Source organism: Brienomyrus brachyistius, chromosome 1, assembly GCF_023856365.1.
Source record: "Brienomyrus brachyistius isolate T26 chromosome 1, BBRACH_0.4, whole genome shotgun sequence".
In the NCBI taxonomy this organism is placed as follows: domain Eukaryota; kingdom Metazoa; phylum Chordata; class Actinopteri; order Osteoglossiformes; family Mormyridae; genus Brienomyrus; species Brienomyrus brachyistius.
The window spans coordinates 14,249,795-14,260,960 of record NC_064533.1 but is presented as its reverse complement, the minus strand read 5'-3'; positions in this window follow the sequence as shown (position 1 = coordinate 14,260,960).

Here is an 11,166-nt window from a genome sequence, read left to right as displayed (position 1 = left end):
TGTGACAGCAAATTATCATGCGATAAACAAAAATGACCTAGTCAGTGTGAGTTCAGAGGGCAAAAACACCTTCATGTTGAGAGAGGTCAGAGGTGAAGGGTCAGACTCGTTAATATCAAAAGGAAGGTTAGGAATGCTAAACTGTCATCAAGTTCAGGAGTTTTTTTATTCATTTTACTTTCAGATAGCATTTCATAAATGTGTTAAGTTTAGCGGGCGGGTGGAGGGTAGGGAATTGGTGACGGGGGGGGGGGGGGGCGGGCGGGGCGGTGGGGTATTTTTATATGGGTTTGTTTCAGCTATAGTATTTGTTATACATTCTGATTCCGTGCTTCACAAACCGTTCTGCATCTTTCATCACTGAGGCTCCGGCGTCCTTTTCAAAGCAAGCAGACAGTTTTTAAGAAGAAATCCAGATTCCCCTTTAGAAGCTAGAGGGGACATGACATGCCAGAAAAGTTGAGGGCAGCATGCAGTTTTTAATCCCTGACAGCCAGCAAGCTCTCATTCTCTCTGTGAGTCTCTGTCCCTTTCATCATGTTTGTTTCTTCAGATATCACTGATTAAATTGCGTTTTCAGAAATGAAACACGCATCCTGTAATATATTTCTGGCCTATCTAAATTTCCCAGAAATCCCAGTGCCAGTAAAAGAAGGGGTATATAATAACTCACACCAGGTTAATGCACAGCTATTAATCATCCGCCGCGCTATAGAATTTGAGTCGGCAGTTTTGTTGCTTTTTGCATATTCATCCGAAATAAAATAAGGATAAGAAAGCAGGACAGTATCTGGGTGATGATACAAGGAAACAAGGTTAGTGCATAACCTCCTCACCTGTGATTTTTGTAAAAGTTTCTCAGGTCACACTGGGGCAGGGGACTGGGGGGTTAAAACGTGAGGAGCAGATGCTGTGAGGTGAGCCGTGACGGGGCGTGACGGAGCGCCGGAGGGTTGTTTGTGCTCGTGCGTTAACACTTTGTCCTGAAGCGTGCACCGTGTTCTCACTCCATATGGCTCTCCATGTGGGTTGTCAGGTAAACCTGCATGAGCTGTGCGTCCTGCCTACTGGAGTAGACCGAGAAAAAGAAAAAAAAAAAATCACTCATAAATTGTATTCCGGTTGCCGTTACAGCTGTTGACATGTAAATTTTTTGCATGCACAGAGACTGGCATTAACGTGACCTTTCACCATGAGTGTATACATTTAAAGGGAAAATACTCCCATTGCCAACACTTTAAAATATGGACCGATTACTTTGTGACACTCCTGGAATGATTCCCAGTGATATCTAATTATTGCAAGCGTTTTGCTCTGAAATTCTTAAAACTCTCAAGTGGAGTATTAAGCCTATATTAGTCAGTACCTCTAATATTGCTATTGTTTAATAATCTATAAAGTCAGAAGTCCAGGAGATCAAATGCCACCATTTAAAGAGATTACCACAATCCTCAATTCAGTGATGTGTGTCTAGAAGAGGCATCCTATTGGATGATGGGAGCAATCTTCCTGCACCTTGAAGTACCCATTCATTATATGGCTCAGGAATTACAGTTCCCTGATATGATTTTCTTACTCCGTGCTTATGTGGCTGGTGATATGCTTGATCTAAAACAGTGTGGAAGGATACAGTCCAATTAACTTGGGTGTGCTGGTCTATTCAGTGTCTAATTGCTCAATGTGGTTTCATCTCTAGTTTATGATTCATAAAGCCTCCATTCAGAGTGGGTAATAGTGCCAAAACATATTACAGTATTATCTCACCCTGCCACTTTATGTTGAATTACTACATAATTAATACAGTTCAATCTAAGACAGCCCTTTCTTTGTACAGCTCACCATTGTTTGACATGAAATGTTTTATTGTAAATAAAGGAGCTAATTGAACTGCAGTTCTGTGCCTGTGGCTTTTGCATCCCTGGATTGAACCAACTGTGGATCAAAAATATTCAGGAGAAAAAATATCCAAAAGTTCCAAAAAGCAGAACTTGGATTTCCCACATGCTGAATCTACGCGAGTGACACGATGTGTGCATGTACATCTGCAGACTTTTTTTTCCTTGTCATTATTCCATAAACAATATAGCACAACAACTATTTACATGGAATTGACATTGTATTTGGTATTAAGTAATCTGGAGGTGATTTAAAGTACACAGGAGGATGTGCGTAGTTTATATGCAAATGCTACACCATTTTATAGGGCCTTGAGCATCTGTGGATTTGGGTATCCACAAGGGGGCCTGGAACCAATCCCCCACAGATACCGGGGGACGGTTGTATACCTCAAACATCTCAATATATTTTAGGCCATACTGAGTCATCTGTTCATCTTACGAACACTCTGTGCTTATCCAGTACATAGTGTTCCTGGAATCTATCCCAGACATTCAGGAGTCACCCTGAGCAGGGTGTCAGTCCATCACAGGAACATACTCATGTGCAGTGCATTATGGGAAATCTGGTAAAGTAAGCCACCACCCCACACCATTTCCAAAACCTGACTGCAACACATGATTTTGTACCATACTTGCTAGCATAATAGATTTATATTTGCATGTTTTTTTGAAAAACGGTTTTGAGCATATTTGAATCACGGACAATCAGAAAGAGAAAGGTTTATATGAGGCACAGATTTAAATGTAGTGTTCGGGGTTTATTCAGATGGACGGATAATTAGCACAACTGCTGGCAAATGCAGTAGTGAAAAAGGAAGGTATGAGCATTTGCAAGCAGAAATGTGGAAGGATGGAATTCCCATAATTCCCATGAATACAGAACATTATAGAAGACATTATTACAGCTTAATGAGCAGGCCTTTTACACTTTATGTTAGTAAAGCAATTGGAACCTTAGTCTAGATTCTTTGCAGAGATGAATGGATGCAAATAAAATGAGTGTCCAAAAAAGGCAAGAAGCTGAGTTAGTGTTTTAGGGAGAAGCCATTACTGACTGGAGTTTGCTTTTCTGACCATTTCGACCATTTTTTAGAGGCGAAAAGGCCTTGATAATATCCACAAAGAAGCCCTTTCAACAGAGCCAATTTATCCATGCAAGGACAGTGAGGAAAAACATATTAGCATCACTGTGGTGGGCGACCAGCAACACGAGAAGCACACCAGCCTATAGGAGCCCTCAACTGGGAGATTTATGGGTAATTCCTGGGAGATGCTGCGCAGAAGGGAGCCACAGATGGCAAAAAGTATCTACTTCTCACAGGCTTCAATTAGCTATGTAGATACCAGTAACTGATGTTGATGCAGTAACTGATGATATGCAGGCTGAGATGGGTGTAACCTCACTTATAGGCATTATAACGAAGCACCTCATTTGGGTCATGAAATGTACTTGTATTGCTGCCTCATAGTTCTGATGTCCTCGACTGATGTGAAGGTGCAGACAGATGTTGCTGGATCTCTCCATGCTGGCGCATTTCCCAACTTGTCCGACTCAGTTTGAAGACGCATATGCTACAGGAGGATTCGCTAAATTACCCTTAAAGCGCGAGCACGTGTCTCAGACAGGATGGGTAACAGCTGGGATGCATACGAAACACATCACACACACATATATATATATATATATATATATATATATATATATATATATATATATATATATATATGTACATATATATATATACAATTCAACAAAGCATAACTTTTCTGTATTTGAATTGTTGCTAATTATACCTATTAAAATTATATTAACCATTTTGTGACTAAATTAAACAGCAGCCATAACTGCTCAGTCCGGCATCACAGCTAATTTCCTATCCTGTCCATGACCATGGAGTTTAGCCTGAAACTGTATGTTCTGCACTGTGGAATGTCACTTTCATATACAGCTAGGCGATATATCGAGTTTTCAAGGTTTATTGTTATATTTTCATATTTGTATCGATATAGTTTATGTTGCTGTAAAATTATACTTGTAGAGCCAGCAATTTGCCTATTTCTCCTTCCTGTCTGTCTCTCTCCCTGTCTCACTTGGCCCCGCCCCTCTCCCTGTGCTGCACCTAGCCCCGCTCCTCTCCCTTTACTGCACCTAGCCCCGCTCCTCTCCCTTTACTGCACCTAGCCCCACCCCTCTCCCTGTACTGCACCTAGCCCCACCCATCTCCCTGTACTGCACCTAGCCCCACCCATCTCCCTGTACTGCACCTAGCCCCACCCCTCTCCCTGTACTACACCCTGCCCCGCTCCTCTCCCTTTACTGCACCTAGCCCCACCCCTCTCCCTGTACTGCACCTAGCCCCACCCATCTCCCTGTACTGCACCTAGCCCCACCCCTCTCCCTGTACTGCACCTAGCCCCACCCCTCTCCCTGTACTGCACCCTGTCCCACCCCCTCCCTGTACTGCACCTAGCCCCACCCCTCTCCCTGTACTGCACCCTGCTCCGGCCCTCTCCCTGTACTGCACCTAGCCCCACCCCTCTCCCTGTACTGCACCTAGCCCCACCCCTCTCCCTGTACTGCACCTAGCCCCACCCCTCTCCCTGTACTGCACCCTGTCCCACCCCCTCCCTGTACTGCACCTAGCCCCACCCCTCTCCCTGTACTGCACCCTGTCCCACCCCCTCCCTGTACTGCACCTAGTCCCGCCCCTCTCCCTGTACTGCACCTAGCCCCACCCCTCTCCCTGTACTGCACCTAGCCCCACCCCTCTCCCTGTACTGCACCTAGCCCCACCCCTCTCCCTGTACTGCACCCTGTCCCACCCCTCTCCCTGTACTGCACCTAGCCCCCGCCCCCTCCCTGTACTGCACCTAGCCCCACCCCTCTCCCTGTACTGCACCCTGTCCCACCCCCTCCCTGTACTGCACCCTGCCCCACCCCTCTCCCTCTCCGAACACAACTCACCTATCCCCTTCACTTACAAGTCCTGCATGCAGCGACATCTTGGGGCCAGACACAGACACGAAGCAAGCTAGCAAAGAGGAGCTGGTTGGTAAAATAATATATACTGATAGTTTATTTTTGAGCTATTTTTTCCTGTACATGTACAGCTGTCTGTTAATAAAAGTGCCTGTATGACACTGGGGACATTTGGCTCTCACTTGTCTGAATTATCTTTTTGTTATTTCTTTGTGGAAAAATATTGTGATATTTATTGTCTAAAAAATATCAAGATATCATTTTAGGTCCATATCGCCCAGCCCTACTTTCAAAGCTCCATTCAGGACAAGGTGCAGTGACCTGTAATGCTTAATTCGGTTCCTCAGGCAGCAGTCTGCAAATCTTTATTCAGGGTCTATGGCCAGCTCCCTGTCACCATCCATTCTGGACCATTGACAGCACACTGTACCTCTGTGCCCAGGACCATGGACAGCAGTTTGTAACTATGCCTCCAGGACCATGCCTAGTGGCCTGTAACTCTCCATTCAGGCCCTCTGACACACCATGTAACTGTGCATTCAGTACCAGGGACAGTGGCCTGTAGCTCTCTATTCAGGATCTCGGACGGCACCCCCTAACTATGCATTCATTCCCAGGGACTGTGGCCTGTAACTCTCCATTCAGAAACATAAACAGCACCCTATAACTCTCCGTTCAGTAATACAATCAGTGTACTATGTCTCCAGTCAGGACCTTGGACAGCACCCTGTAACTGCGTTCGGTAATATGGACAGTGGCCTGTAACTCTCCATTCAGGACCTCGGACAACTGCATTCGGTAACATGGACAGTGGCCTTTAACTTTCCACTCAGAAGCATAGACAGTGCCCTGTAACTATGCATTCAGTACCAGAGATAGTGACCTGTAACTCTCCAACTGGACAGCACCCTGTAACTGTGCATTCGGTCCAAGGGACAGTGGCCGGTAGCTCTCCATTCAGCACCATAGACAGCACCCTGTAACTGTGCATTCGGTACCAGGGACAGTGGCCTGTATCTCTCCATTCAGCACCATAGACAGCTCCCTGTAACTGTGCATTCGGTACCAGGGACAGTGGCCTGTAGCTCTCCATTCAGCACTATAGACAGCACCCTGTAACTGTGCATTCGGTCCCAGGGACAGTGGCTGGTAGCTCCCCATTCAGCACCATAGGCAGCACCCTGTAACTGTGCATTCGGTCCCAGGGACAGTGGCCTGTAGCTCCCAATTCAGCACCTTAGACAGCACCATGTAACTGTGCATTCGGTCCCAGGGACAGTGGCCGGTAGCTCTCCATTCAGCACCATAGACAGCACCCTGTAACTGTGCATTCGGTCCCAGGGACAGTGGCCGGTAGCTCTCCATTCAGCACCATAGACAGCACCCTGTATGCGTTTGGGGTCATGGAGAATGTTATGATGATATGTAATGATGTCATGTGAATTGTTGCCCATAAATAAAAGTTCAGTTAGGATCATGCTTATCATGAGCTATTTGTCTTAGGGAACAAAGCATGGCACAGCATGTTATGTTTAAATGTTTGTCAGTCTGCTATAACATCATAAAGCTGATTAGGGAAATGTTCCTTCATTAGGTGACCAATGAGTTTGGTCACTTTGTTTCCATCTTTCTAACAGAATGTGTTCTTTCCTGCTTGGCAGATGGCAGAAAGAGGCTAATTGGAGCAAATGCATTTCAGAAATATGACTAATGATTCCCATTGTGCTTCATTTATTTTTATTTTATTCTGTGTTTCTAAGCTGATGAGCATATCCAGGAAGGAGGCCAGAATCAGTGTAATGCATTGGAAATTATTATTTTGTCCTCCTAAAAAGATGCAAGCGCAACAACAATCAAGCGGTTTTCTGCGAATGTGCTCCCATGACTATGAAAATGCAGACTTCAGCCCAAGTCCTTCATGTCCTGAAGAAACATCGTCTTTGGAGAGCATCCTTGCATAGAAATGTGCTGTGACTGCTCTCAGCGTACAGCCTGTAATCACAATGAAACAGTGAGAAATAGCATACATAATTAATTCCGAGTACGTGAAAAGCCTCATGCATAATGCATGGAAATTTATAGCCCTTTGTTTCTCTGTTTATTAAGTGGAGGTGACATGCACAAGTGATTTAAAATCTATTTAAAGTCCTTTCTTCAGTATCTTTAAGCTTTAAACTGGATAACAGGTCATTCGGCTTTATATCTATATTTAAATATGTTCCCCAATACAGCACAAGTCTTTAATTTGATGACGGCACCCTGCTTTTTGCATGTTAGCAGGGGTTACATGCAGTGAGTGATTCGGCAATGGTTGCCATGCTCACGGGGAAAATAAGGTTACATTTCCCTTTACATCATTACCATAATGCATCTGTCTCCACTGCCAACCACCTCCGACACCCACCTGTACATCCGCTGACACGGAGGGTGCGTGTGGGAGCCTGGCATCCTACTGCGAGGGTTGTGATGCCTATAGAATCAGGGTCTGTAGGATGGGGGGGGGGGTGGTTGTTGACGAACCCTGACGACACCTGGCTGCATCACTCAGTAAACTGTGACATCCTTGATTGCTCACCGCTGCCTGCTGAAGGCCTCGCTAATTAAAGTCTTTCCAGGCCTCAGAGTCAGGAGACGATCGCGGACTCAGCAGAGGTGCTGGATTTCGGTCGCATGTTATGCAGCAGGCACGTACAGAATGGCGTAGCGCAGCTGTCTGGAAGAATTTCATATGAGATGGATTTTTAGGTTTATGCATCTGCAGAAACATCCATGTTCAAGTCAGTGAGTGACGAATGACTACATACTGGCAGAATTTATTAGAAATGTTCGCTTACTTTCACTTTGCACCATTTATTGCATGTTGAGGTAACCCTTTGGATAAATTCAAGCCATCAAGTCACTACTGCCCCTGTTAACACTGTCTTGCAGAAATTCTGGAGCAGTCCCTGTGTTTTTGGCAGTTGTACAAGTTTGTGCTGTTTCGTTGTTGTGTTAAGCATGGAAATTAAAGGGAACAAACTGGGAACAAAGAGCAGCACATATTAAAACCTGTGATCAAGACGCTGACAGGTCCAGTAGTAATGAACATCTGACAGCATGTCATACTGGCCCATGCCATCTGCTTATTTGCATCTAAATTAGTGTTGCTCAGAATAATTTAACTTGCAAGCTATGTATGAGGGAAGATCTGGAGAACTTCTTGCAGGCTATAATTTGTGTGGAATGAGAATGTTTGCGGGGCGGGGGTCCCTATGTGCGTGGAAGCAGTAATGAGTGTTCTGAGAGATGAGGCTGCATTTTTCTTGGGCTGAAAATGACCCCCCGATTCTGTAAAGGATGATTTACTGTGAAGCTCTTCTTTATGGACGGGGTTTAGGAATGGCACCCTTTATCTTGGAGGCTCCCGTATCTCCACCTGGATTGGTTTAGCCTTAATAAACCGGTGTAATCTCATTCCCTCCATCCTTATTATAAATCCCAGTCCTGCCACCGGCTGCTGTTGATAACCGCCGGCCTCTACGTGCCCGCAGGGAGGTTTTGTGGAGATGTGGCCGCCGTTAGCGCCGGCTTCCTGTGATTGGCTCTTGCGAGAGCGGCCAGCCGATGGAGGCAGATGAAGCCATGACTGATCGACGGTAAGTGGCATTCATGGAGATGCAATGGGAGCGGCCGCCAAGGACTTAAAGTTTGAGATAAATGCTCAAAGAGCCTCAATAGTCTAGATCTGTGTTTCCCAGTCCGGTTCTCGGGGACCCACAGTCAATCCATGTTTTTGCTCCCTCCGAGCTCCCTGCCAGACAGTCCACGTTTTTGCTCCCTACCGGGCCCTGGGACTGTGGGTTCCCAAGGACCAGATTGGGAAACACTAATTTAGATGAAGTAATAGTTTCCACTGGTACCTTCATAGGATAAAGGTGCTGGTAAATGTATGTATTCTCTACTGGACAGCACAGTTATTGTAAATTGAATCATTTTCATATTTTAATCTATGTGCACAGTAACGATGGAAGTGTGAAATTACTTTGACATCTCAACAGTATTGCCAAAAAATGAAATATATCTATTGTTATATTCTGGGTATCTTACAGTATTTGTCATAAATTTAATTTCAGTTACTTGCCCGGTTGGGTTAAAACTCCATAGAAATCGCCATGTCTAAGTATAACTAAATTTGTAGGTAATCCAAATCTGCAATAAGCAGTTCTGGACCTAAACAATCCAGTTTCATGCCTGACAGTGGTACTTAAATTGTACTCACTGAACTTAGATATAAAACAGAGCTAAAAAAACCCCACCTTCAACAATAGGAGACAACTTAGTCCATATTAATGAATATTAACAGATTGAAGTTATAACTATATATCCTGCAATAATTGCAACATAATAAAGCCACCTCAGAGCCAATCAGAAAGCAGGTAAGTCACAGGCTTCTACTTATATTGTACAGTCTGGGGGAAATTGCCATGGAGGGGCTGTAAGTGGCACCCCATTGACACGCTTTCTGCCCAAGACTGGGGGGGGCAGTGGGGGGTGATGGGGGTGGTGGTCGTTGCGCAGGTGACAGCAATCACCCCCACGGCTCCTAACGGTTACTCAGGCTGTGACACAGAAAATCAGCTTTCAGCTTCTTCTGGCTCAAAGACAGGGGCACCCTGAGCTCGGATATCCCACTGCGCCCAGACAGCCTTAAAATCCCATGGCCCCCTATGTGGGGCTGGCATTTAGGGGGGGTCCCTTCACCTTGCTGAGGAGACCAGACCAAAAACTTGGCCTTTTAGGAAAAGATATTCAGTCTGTGCTGTTTCCTGCTATAGGTCAGGCCGAAGCTGTCAGCATAGGTGGACAGTTCAGGTCCAGATAGTAAATAACAAAATCCTGGTCCGGATCTTTTACTTTCTGGACCTGAACCTCAATCCAGCTCCGCCTGTCAGATTTTCACCACAGTTTCACATCTGAAAGGAAAACCATCTGAACCAAATGAAACTTTAATTCAGATATTTATAGTTCAATGAATGACACACTAAAATAAGGCAACTAACCTGGATATTAAATGCTCTGAATCAGAACAGCTTCAAAGAGAAGCTGAACCACACCAGTTGAAATAGTAGGAAGACAGGTGCAGCTTCAGACCTCGTTGACCCAGATAACAGCTCCAGAGATACAGAAGGAGTTAGAAGCCACTTCCTGTCTGAGCAGAAGAAGGAAACATTTTGCAGGAAGCAGACAGATTGAGAGCGTGCAGGATTCCTTGGCAACGACTCCATCGGGCTGTGCGAAAAACCAGCATTCATTCATGTTTCCTTGTGTTCTGCTTAATCTGAGTTTAACACATAATCACATTCACACCTTTTAAAAAGTGTTTGTTCAGCTACTGTGTTATATCACACCAGCCCTTAGCAGCAATCATAACACTGTGTGCTGAAAAAACAAGCAGATCGGCGCCAAGTTCTCCTTTATCGCTTCTGGTGCTGGCACCGAGCGCCATCCAATACCTCCTCTGTTCTGTCAAAATGAAAACGTTACATCCAGGCACAATCTTGCCGAGCTGTTCGGCACATCTCCGCATCCATCCGAAAGAGACGGCTATTTGCCGACAGGCTTCCGGTTCCATCCCCGGGTTTCTATGTCGTAACAGACAAGCGGCTGTTTGTTCTAACCCTCCCGCCTCTCCTCGGGATCGGGATCATCTCCCATCCTCGGCAACGTGCTCTTGCATCACTCTATAATTCTGTTTCATGCCTTATACCTGCCAGACAGCTTTCAGTTACTTCCTGTTGCCATAACAATTTACTTCTGATTCCCTAATTCTCTTGAATATTTACTATCCAACATTCATATTTCTTTCATATCCGGTGCCTTTCTTTTATATTTCTCATGCATGCTTGATGTTTTCACTGCAGGTGGCTGGTTTTGTCGTTATACCCACTGGGTAGTGTTTTGCTCTGGCTAAAGTCATATTTTACTGTGCAAGGAAAAGAAATGGTTCCAGCGTAATTTTGTTTTAAAGGTGGGGGGCCCAGCTGTTTTGTGCGTGGAGTTTGCTTGCTCTACCTTTCTATCCACATCGTACAAAGACATGAGCTGTAGGTGAATCGATGGAAAATGGATAGATGTGCGTCAAGGTGAAAATTAAGGAGGAAATTGCTCTCCTGCAATTATGGACGCAGGAGGGCAACGGCAAGGCGATGAAAGGCAGTACTGCCATCGGGGAATGAGGGATGAAGTGAACCTGCTTTGTCTATTTAATTACGCTAATTTTGCTGCCAGAACCGAAGTTTTTATATGTAA